The sequence below is a fragment of the Siphateles boraxobius genome, unplaced genomic scaffold (genome assembly GCF_051911475.1).
Source record: "Siphateles boraxobius isolate OS27281-9 unplaced genomic scaffold, OSU_SipBor_1 39, whole genome shotgun sequence".
Lineage (NCBI taxonomy): Eukaryota > Metazoa > Chordata > Actinopteri > Cypriniformes > Leuciscidae > Siphateles > Siphateles boraxobius.
This window is the reverse complement of record NW_027509019.1, coordinates 3,158,062-3,167,513: the sequence shown is the minus strand read 5'-3', so window position 1 is coordinate 3,167,513 and position 9,452 is coordinate 3,158,062. Positions and strand designations below refer to the sequence as shown.

The 9,452-nt window shown below is 43.0% G+C and overlaps 1 long non-coding RNA gene across 1 annotated transcript; it reads left to right on the top strand.

Annotated features, from left to right (window-relative positions):
* Positions 1–3,603: 3,603 nt before the first annotated feature.
* On the top strand, positions 3,604–4,459 carry LOC143703932 (uncharacterized). Its single transcript, XR_013191487.1, has 3 exons — positions 3,604–3,738; positions 4,161–4,211; positions 4,283–4,459. It is a non-coding gene; the product is annotated as an uncharacterized LOC143703932 (long non-coding RNA).
* The last annotated feature ends 4,993 nt before the right edge of the window (positions 4,460–9,452 follow it).

The following is a 9,452-nucleotide window of genomic DNA, read 5'->3' as shown; positions in this document are numbered from 1 at the left end:
TGAGGGACCAAAATAAGAGGCCACCAACGTGTTGTCTGTGGGTCAAGAACCAGAGTTTCCTCCATATAACCAAGGCGCGGGGATACTGCCGCGTGATCTTGATCGTAAGGAGTGGGTTTCCCCTCAGGGAGAACCCTCTGGTCCTGAGCCACCTCTGTAAAGGTCTCACGTACAGCAGGTCAAAGGGTATCACATTGGACGCTGCTGCCCTGAGGCCTAACAGTCACTGTTCCAGAACAACACATGATGGCCCCTCAGGTCTGGGAGGAGATGTCTCAACGCATTGAAGACGACCATCATCTCTAGGCAATTCATTTGCCAAGAGAGATGATGACTCCTCCACAAGCCCTGAGCTGAGCGGCCTTCCAATACCGCTCCCCAGCCGGTGAGGGAAGCATTTGTCGAGATCACAACTCGATGGCAAAGAGCTCCCAACACCGGACCCTGGGTTAAGAACCAGTGTTTCCTCCATATAACCAAGGTGCGGAGACACCGCCGCGTGATCTTGATCATACGAAATGGGTTTCCCCTCGGGGAGAACCCTCTGGTCCTGAGCCACCACTGTAAAGGTCTCATGTACAGCAGGCCAAAAGTTATCCCGTTGGACGCTGCTGTCACAAGACCCAACAGTCTCTCTAACTGTTTTACAGTGCGTGACTGGCCTAGCCTCAGCTCTTTTGTGGCTGTTAGGATAGCAGCTACACGAACGGGCGACAGAGTGGCCCGCATCGTCACTGAATCCCATACCACACCAAGGAAAGTGGTTCTCTGTACTGGAGAAAGCACACTCTTCTTGGCATTGAGCCTCAACCCCAACATCTCCATAGGAGCGAGAACGACACCTCGGTGCCGAACCGCTAACTGTTCTGATTCCGCTAGAATCAGCCAGTCATCTATGCAATTCAGAATGCATATGCACTGCAGCCTGGCGGGGCCAGAGCTGCGTCTACACGCTTCGTGAATGTGCGGGGTGATAGAGCTAGACCGAAAGGAAGTGCCTGATACTGGTGTTCTTTGCCCCAAAGAAACCCTCAGGAACCTCCTGTGCTGAGGGAGGATGGAGATATGGAAGTATGCGTCTTTTAGATCTATCGTGACAAACCAGTCCTCGGATCTGATTTGAGTCACGATCTGTTTGAGTGTCAGCATTTTGGACTTGAGTTCCAGCACCAAACACTCCAACAGACGAAGATCTAGTATGTGACGCAGCTCTCCATCCTTTTTTGGAACAATGAGATAACGACTGTAAAGACCCGACGCAATGTCGGGTGAGTACACCTGCTCTATAGCTTTCTTTGCTAACAGGGCCTTTACCTCTTGCTCCATTACCAGAGCCTGCTCGGAATGCACTAACGTGAGCAACACCCCGTTGTAGCCTGGAGGACGAGAACCAAATCTGCCTCTTACTACTAACTGCAGGACCCATAGAGATATATTTGGCAGTAGCTTCCGCGCTGCCAGAAAATCTACCAAGGGAACCAGCCCCTCGAGGCTGGCCTCTGGTGTAATAAAGACAGCCAGTTCGGGGACCTGAAGCATACTGGCAGGAACCACCCGAACTGACTGTTTTCGAACCCCCCTCAGAGGGCGCATTCCGACGCAATGTCGAGTTGACGCTGCGCCAGAAGCTCGCTGGAGACCGCTGCGCCCCGAAGCACCAAGGGTGACGGGGTTGGCAGAACGGTCCCCTGAGGGCACCGAGATGGAAAGGGCACCGTATAATGAGGTGTACACCATTCCACCCCGGTTGGGGCTGCCCTCACCGGTCTGACGCCGGTGGCGCCAGACCTTTTCTTTTGAGCCGCAGCCTTCTCAGCGTGAAGAACGGTCCTCGGATCCGGCTTCTGCTTTGAAGGCTTTGGCTGCTGTGTTGTGTATGAGAAACTAGACGGCTGGAGCTGCTCACGCCCAGCAGCCCCAGGGGGTTGGACATAGCGAGGGAGAGATTATCTTGTATCTTTCTCTATGATTCCCATCAAATTGAGCCAGAGGTGTCTCTCAGTGACCACAAGGGCTGCCATCCCTGAGAGATAAATCTGTGGCCCGACGGAGTTCTCAAAAACCATCGGGCCAAACTCCCTCACTTCTGTCCAAATACCGCAGCAGGTCAGCCTGATATGCTTGTAGCACTGCTATGGTGTGCAAGCAGGCCCATGCTAGACCCACTGCCATATATGCTTTTCCCACTAGATTAAAAAATAGTTTTCTTTAATGGTTTAGTGAGAGAAGCCGACGCCTTCAGGTACGATACTGAACCGGGAGACAGATAGCTCGCAAGCGTCTGTTCTACCCGGGGTATTGCCCCATAGCCATACCCTCTTAACCCCCAAATATCTGAATATACATGAATGTGGGGGCTAAAAGACAAGAGGAGTAAGGCTTTTTCCATGATCTAGACAGCTCGCTGTGCAGATCGGGAAAAATGGAAGGCCCCGTGATGGAGGTGGAAAAATAGAGGGAAGGAACTCGTTTAATTTATTTTATTTTTAGGACGAGTGCCCCCTTATTTCTGCTGGCCATAAATATTTAATTTATCTACAGCCTTAGTAAACACTTCCACCAGCTTATTATTTTTTATATATATTTTTTATATATATTCACTTTATTTTATATATAATATATAAACTATCATATATATATATATATAGGCTATATATATTTCTCATACGCTGGGGAAAGAGATGGCAAATTCACTTCCCCCATGATTGTGTCACTTTCAATGCCCAGCACATCTACCTCCTCGGAGGTAGAGCACTGAAGCATTGATTTCTCTCTCTCCCCGGGCGGAAGAGACCGCAGCGCGGGCTTCCGAGACCGGCGAGAGAGCACTGGATCCCTCGTGGAAAGGGAGGAGATAAGATCCGCGGACCCGTCTCCAACCCCGTAAAGAGATCCTATTCGCGATCCACAGGAATGCATTCTCCGCGCTGCCTCGGCAGACGCGGGACCTGTCACCCTGAGAATTGCGAGCCCGGCCACTTTCCTCGAAAAGTGACAGGCGGGAGCGGAGCATGCGAAGCGAAAGCTTCTCACAATGTTGGCAATCAGCCCCCTCGGAGGCTGATACCGCATGCTCTACTCCCAAACACATCACACAAAGCTCGTGTGTGTCCCTACTCGTTAAATAGCGCGAGCAGGGAGAACACAGAGTTTGTGCAATTGTTTAGTTTCCATAAATATATATATCAGACAGACAACAGTAAATATAACAGACAGTTTGACACAGATCGCTTGCTGAGGCAACAGAAGCTAATGCCGGTTTGCACCGGATGCTCTTTTATCACTTCCTGGTCATGACGTCACCCGCCCGTGACATTCATTCCTTCCATTGGACTAGTTGACATAGATGCTTCAGACGCATTCACGCTGGGAGCGTTCCCAAAGCGTCGTTGACGCATCGCGAGTTCCCTCGAAAAGGAACTTGGCAGCAGGTGAAAATAAAATATAAAAATATAGTTCAGAATGGTAAGTAAATCTAATGGTATGTACATATGTAATCAATGCCAGGTTGAAGTTACAACTATTCACGTTTTTTTTTTTATTACTTTTTTAATTGCAGCGACCAAAAAGAAGCTGGCAAAGTTGCTGGCACTGGGGGAGGGCCACCGCCAGCCAGCTTCACTCCTGCAGAGGAACTGGCTTTGGAAATTAATAAAGGGAGGCCCGTCCTTGAGGGAATAGAGGGGGGGACATCATCTAAAATCATATCACGTAGTATAAGGAGTGAGTATATAAAAGGTGTGTGTGTGTTTTATTATCAATACTCATTCATGACTAACTGATTACCTCCTTCCTTAGGCATGGTAAGCCTAAGTACATCATAGCAGTAATGTCACGTAGAGGTACTTGTGCTACTGTAATGGTGCATTTTGGTATAAAAAAAATATATATTTTTTTTTATCAACATTCTGTATGCTTTATGGATCCACCAGACATCATGTTGCCTGTGAGTATGAGACCTTTTAAATCAGTCATGTAAGCTAATGAGTTTAACTGAGTTTAATCAGTGGTCACAGGGAGAAGGTCCATCAGTTGAGGAGGATAAGGAGACTGTGTCTGTATGTTCAACGAGGCCTGAGGTACTCACAGGTTCCATGCTATACTGTATTGAATATTAAAAAGTGTACTTGTGTGATAAAATGATCAAAATGTGTTTTCAGGATGCTGACACTGTTCTAGAGCCCTCTCAGTCTGGGACCACATGTGACAAAGTGAGTATTAAGAAATGAAAACAATGTGACAAGAGTATTCAATGAAATAACTTAAATCTATGTTTCTACAGAACCCAGAAAACATAAAAGGAGTGTATAAACGCTACCTCCTTAAACAAATGGAAGCGATTGATATCGACATCCAGTATAAAAAACTGAAGATGAGGAAGTTGGAGCTGGAAATTCAACAGCTACAGAAAAATGCAAGTAGAACTACCATTTTTAAAAAAGGAAAATACAAATAAAAACATTACCTTTTTGATCACTTTCCACAACATTTATTTGTGTGTTTTCACCCCTTACAGGCAGATTCACTCTGAATAAAGACAGATCACATTAAATACTTTGACTTCTGTGTGTTTGTTCAACTAAGGAGAAAGTTGAGGGGCCAGTGGAAAATTTTAAAGGCTACACATGGTTTAGACCATATTAAGCAAAATAATTATTTGCATGTGTCTCGTATAAGTCTGGCTGTTTCGTTTTCTTCCAAAACTGCTTCATTGCCCCAGTCTTCCTCTTGAACCATCATTGGTTGCCTCTCTCTCCTCAGACAAGCAACGTTATGGAGCACTACACAAGCAACTACAATGTCACATGCCCTAGGTGGAGTCACTCTGAGGTGCTTCAGGCACTGAAACCTTGACTTTATCAGCCCAAATGCCATCTCTACACGAGCTCTTGTGTGTGCATGGGCAATGTTGTAGCGGTGCTGTGCCTCTGTCTGGGGCTCCTGATAGGGAGTCAAGAGGTAAGGCAGGCATGGGTATCCCTTGTCTCCCAGCAAAACTCCTGAGAATTCTCCTGCATAGACAGAATGAATATATATAGATATATAATGTAGTTTCTTCTTCTTCTTCTTCTTCTTTTTTTAAGACTTTTTGCGATTTAAGTGATTACTAGCATGCCTCTTGCTAGTTGCTGGTAGAGAGATGAGGCTCTAAGGATTCTGGAGTCATGAACAGAGCATGGCCATTTGGCCTCTACATTTGTGATGATGCAATCTGCATCACTAATCATCTAAAATAAATTAAACCTGTAGGTCACTACATTTTAATTGCAATGAACTAAACACTGGTGCCCAGCTTAGTACAGAACACTCAGTGCTAGAGCATAGCCTTCGATATCATCTCAGTGGGACCGTACCTGTACAGTGATGCTGTGTACTGATTTCCTATTCACAAAGTCCGCTTCATGTGGACCAGACGGACACTTAATAAGCACATGGGTGCAGTCCAATGCAACGATAACATTTGGGAAACCTAGGAAAACATGTTTAATGGTACGAATAGCTTTGTGGCCAGGGAATGTGATGAACACATTGAGTGGTCTTTTTAAAGAAAGGTACACAGTTCGTACAGAGCGGCAAACTGATGCTTTGCTGATATTCTCTGCATCTCCAACTGTGTACAAAAATGTTCCACTGGCAAAAAAGCGAAGTGCAATGCACAGTCTGTGGGACTGTGAGCGCTCTGTTGCGGCGTGTATTATTTGCAATGTATGGGCTTAGTAATCTACAAATATATGCAATCCCATCTCTTGAGAACCTGTATCGCTCATACAGGTAGCTGTCATTAAAAGCCAATGGGTCTGACCTGTCTCTGAAAGTTCTCTCTCTTTGAAATGCCCTCCGCAAGACTATAGCTCCCTCATCCACCACCTCATCTATGAAAGGACACGCCATGGTTAAGTTTGGAAACGAGTTCAGCTCCCTATTTATATACTTTTAATTAATTAATTACCAAACTCATTAACCAAACTCACCTATTAAACACACAAGTTTTTAACATTTCTTAGTGTATTTATACCTTATAATTTCTTACATTTATTAGTAAAGTACATTTCCTTCTTTATTTATTTATTTAAAAAAAAATTGTATTAATAGTGGTTAAGTAAAATAAAATGACATCGAAATACCAGCAGGTGAGTATAAATGGTATGCTCGTTAAGCCCGAACTCAGACTTAGCCTGACAGTAAGCCTGCCCCGGACCAGGTTAATTTGCCACCATAAGTTGCCGGGGTAACTGAGTTTGAACTTTTTTAAGTTTGATTTATGAAACCGAATCTACCAAAAATAAGCCTGACTAACCGAAATAAGCCTGACTTATACTCTAATCTTGGTTTATGGAACAGCCCCCTGGTTCTGTCCACGACACTAGAGTTCTGAGAAACTGCAAGATCTATAAACAGGCATTGTATCCTCCACAAGGATACTTCCTTTTGGGGGATGGAGGCTACCCCTGCATCATCCATCCTGTGGCCATCATTACTCCATACCGGGAGCCAGTGCAAGGGAGAGCGCAGGCCCGCTTCAATCACAACCACGCCAAAGCTCGCTTCATAATTGAGCGGGTCATTGGTATGATGAAAACACACTGTAGGTCCCTGCTTTTCAAGTCTCTTGAGGTGGACCACACCTTTGCCCCGACAGTTATCGTGGCGTGTGCAGTTCTGCATAACATTTGCCTGACAAAAGGAGACATCATTTTCCCTTAAAAAGCCCCTGAAGTTGTGGATGATGTCGGTTTACTTCCACCCTGTCCAGTGAGAGGAATGGCTGGCGTGATAACTGGCAGCAAAACTCTCAGCTCCTCAGGTGTATCCGGTGGAGTTAAATGAGCATGATTATTTGTAGATACATAAAGACGAATGTTGCTCCACACAATGTTGAGGTTCAGATTGTGTATGGATAAAAAAAATCCCCATGTCTTTAGCCTCATGCATTCAATTATTTGCAATACCCACATTATCAATAAATAAAATAGTTTAATGTAAATAAACATGTTTGCCAATTACGCAGATATTTTATTATTTTTTTTACTTTTTTTGTACTCATCAGGCAGCTGTGTTTACCATAAAACATCGATTAAGGCAAATAATGGCACACCAAAAAAAATCTCAAAGCAAAAACAGAGATTGTGTTAAACTTTAATCAACTGTTCAAAGAGGTCAAGAAACCTATTAAAAAAAGTAGATTGCATTAACTCGTGCGTTCCTTCTCTTTTTCAGGCTCCTTCTCTAGAAAATTTAGCTCTCTGTTCGATCTTTTCTTTTTAGGTGGCGGGGGCCCAGAAGAAGTACAGGGTCTTTCCTCCTGCAAGCTGCCTGTGCCAGGACGTTGAGTCCTCCTCCTCCCTTTCCTCCACAGATATGGATGGTGGCAAGCCAGGGTCTTTGGACACAGCAGAACAGCTAGTGATTTCTGCATCACATGACTAGTGACTTCTGCATCGCATGAGTCTATCAGGATGAGAGGCTCAATAGACGGCCTCCCTCCAATAGCCTCATGCATGACAGAAAACCAGTTCTAGTAGGAGGACAGTGGAGCTCCTAAAATAAAATAAATCTATTCTCTATTAAACTAGCAAGAAGAAAATTCACACTAAATGAAATAAATACATGCATTAATTTTGTACATACCTTATATTTTCTTTTTAGATTGTCCCGTTTTTTGGAAATTTGACTTGGTGTTTGACTTTATTTTTCCATGCATACTGGAACATAACCCACATCCAGGCTTTTTTGGCACTGCTCCTCTTCCCAGTGAAGTCGTAATCAAGCTTCATACGCAATTTAATTAAGTTTTTGTTACCAGTGCCAGACCTAGGGGTAATCTGGACCGGCAGCAAAGGTTACACAGGCTCGGACCCACTGTGTAGCCACTGTGGATTAATAGAGAGAGAACCAAAGTTAGCGTCTTGCTCAAGCCAGAGCTCGTTTATTTCTGACACATACAGTTCCAGCCACATATCTTCAAATCTCAACTTAAAGTGCATGTTAAACTAATACTAAACATTTCACAAATAAACAACAAATGGCATAACCAACTGACAATATACAATATATAAGCATTCTCCCTTACAGAAAATAAGTACACATGACATCAAAATAATTGAACAGATCTTCCACATAATCAAAATTGATTTAGTTCAAAATACTAATATGTAACAAAATAACATAACCCAACACACCTATTAACACATTACATTATATTTCTGCTAACATGAACCGTAACACTAGCATGCAATACACATACATCTTTCTACACATTTTTTGAACGTAACACTCTCTCCTCCACTTACACTTAACCGCAGCGCATAACAATATGGCGGTACCACGACACACTAGTGTGACCAGCGATGTGAACTAGTTTGAATATGGTATCTTTCCCCTGACCATACACTCACTACTGGCTGGCTAAAACTCTTAACAACGTTTAGAACACATTTCCTACTGTTACAGAATGTTACTATTAGTTACCCACACTTACAAAACTACCGTCTGAGACTGAATTTCATGAAAAAAACTACTTAACGTGACGACGTTTGCAGGAGCAGTTAGCTACAAAACTAAGCTTACTACACACTGTACACACATCTCGAAATCATCTTACAATACTACAGAACATTTTATAAGGCATTCACATTACATACTGGGGGGTCTGTTTACATAAAACTAAGCATGTAGCATTTCCAACCTAATACATTTTCAGTCTCCTCATCAGTCACTTTAAGAAAGAATTTTACACCACAGTGAAGCAGTTCGAAATGTTAATGTGTTGCAACCTGCATATTAACCCCTGCAGGCATAAACTACAAATATACTGTGGAATCAACACATCAAAACGAATCAACTACAGGCCTAAATTAGAATCATTCTCTATTCTCCATTTATATATAATGTATATATATATATATATATATATATATATATATATATATATATATATATATATATATATATATATATTATACATTTATAACATAATTAAAACTGCTGAAAAGTACACGTTATAAATCGAAATTAAAAGCACTGTCAAAAAATAACCCACATTTACAATAACTTCATGCTTAATACTCACATTAATGTGTGTTTGAATGTTCTGACATGGTAAGCACTTGGAGCAGATGTGAAGGGGGAGAAGAATTTATACGTGCGTCTCGTATGTCGATAGAACACTTCCGCATAGGATACACCTGTGCTACACGAGACATGAGACTAGATAATGATCTGAGATGTCATCGCTCTGCTGTAGAATTTCAACGGCATCAACATTGATTCCATGTGATAATATTAGATCTAGAGTATGATTATGACAATGAGTAGGTCCTGACACGTGTTGTCTAACTCCAATAGAGTTAAGAATGTCTTTAAATGCCAATACCAATGCATCTTTTTCATTATCTACATGTATATTAAAATCACCAACAATTAGGACTTTATCTGCAGGCAGTACTAACTCT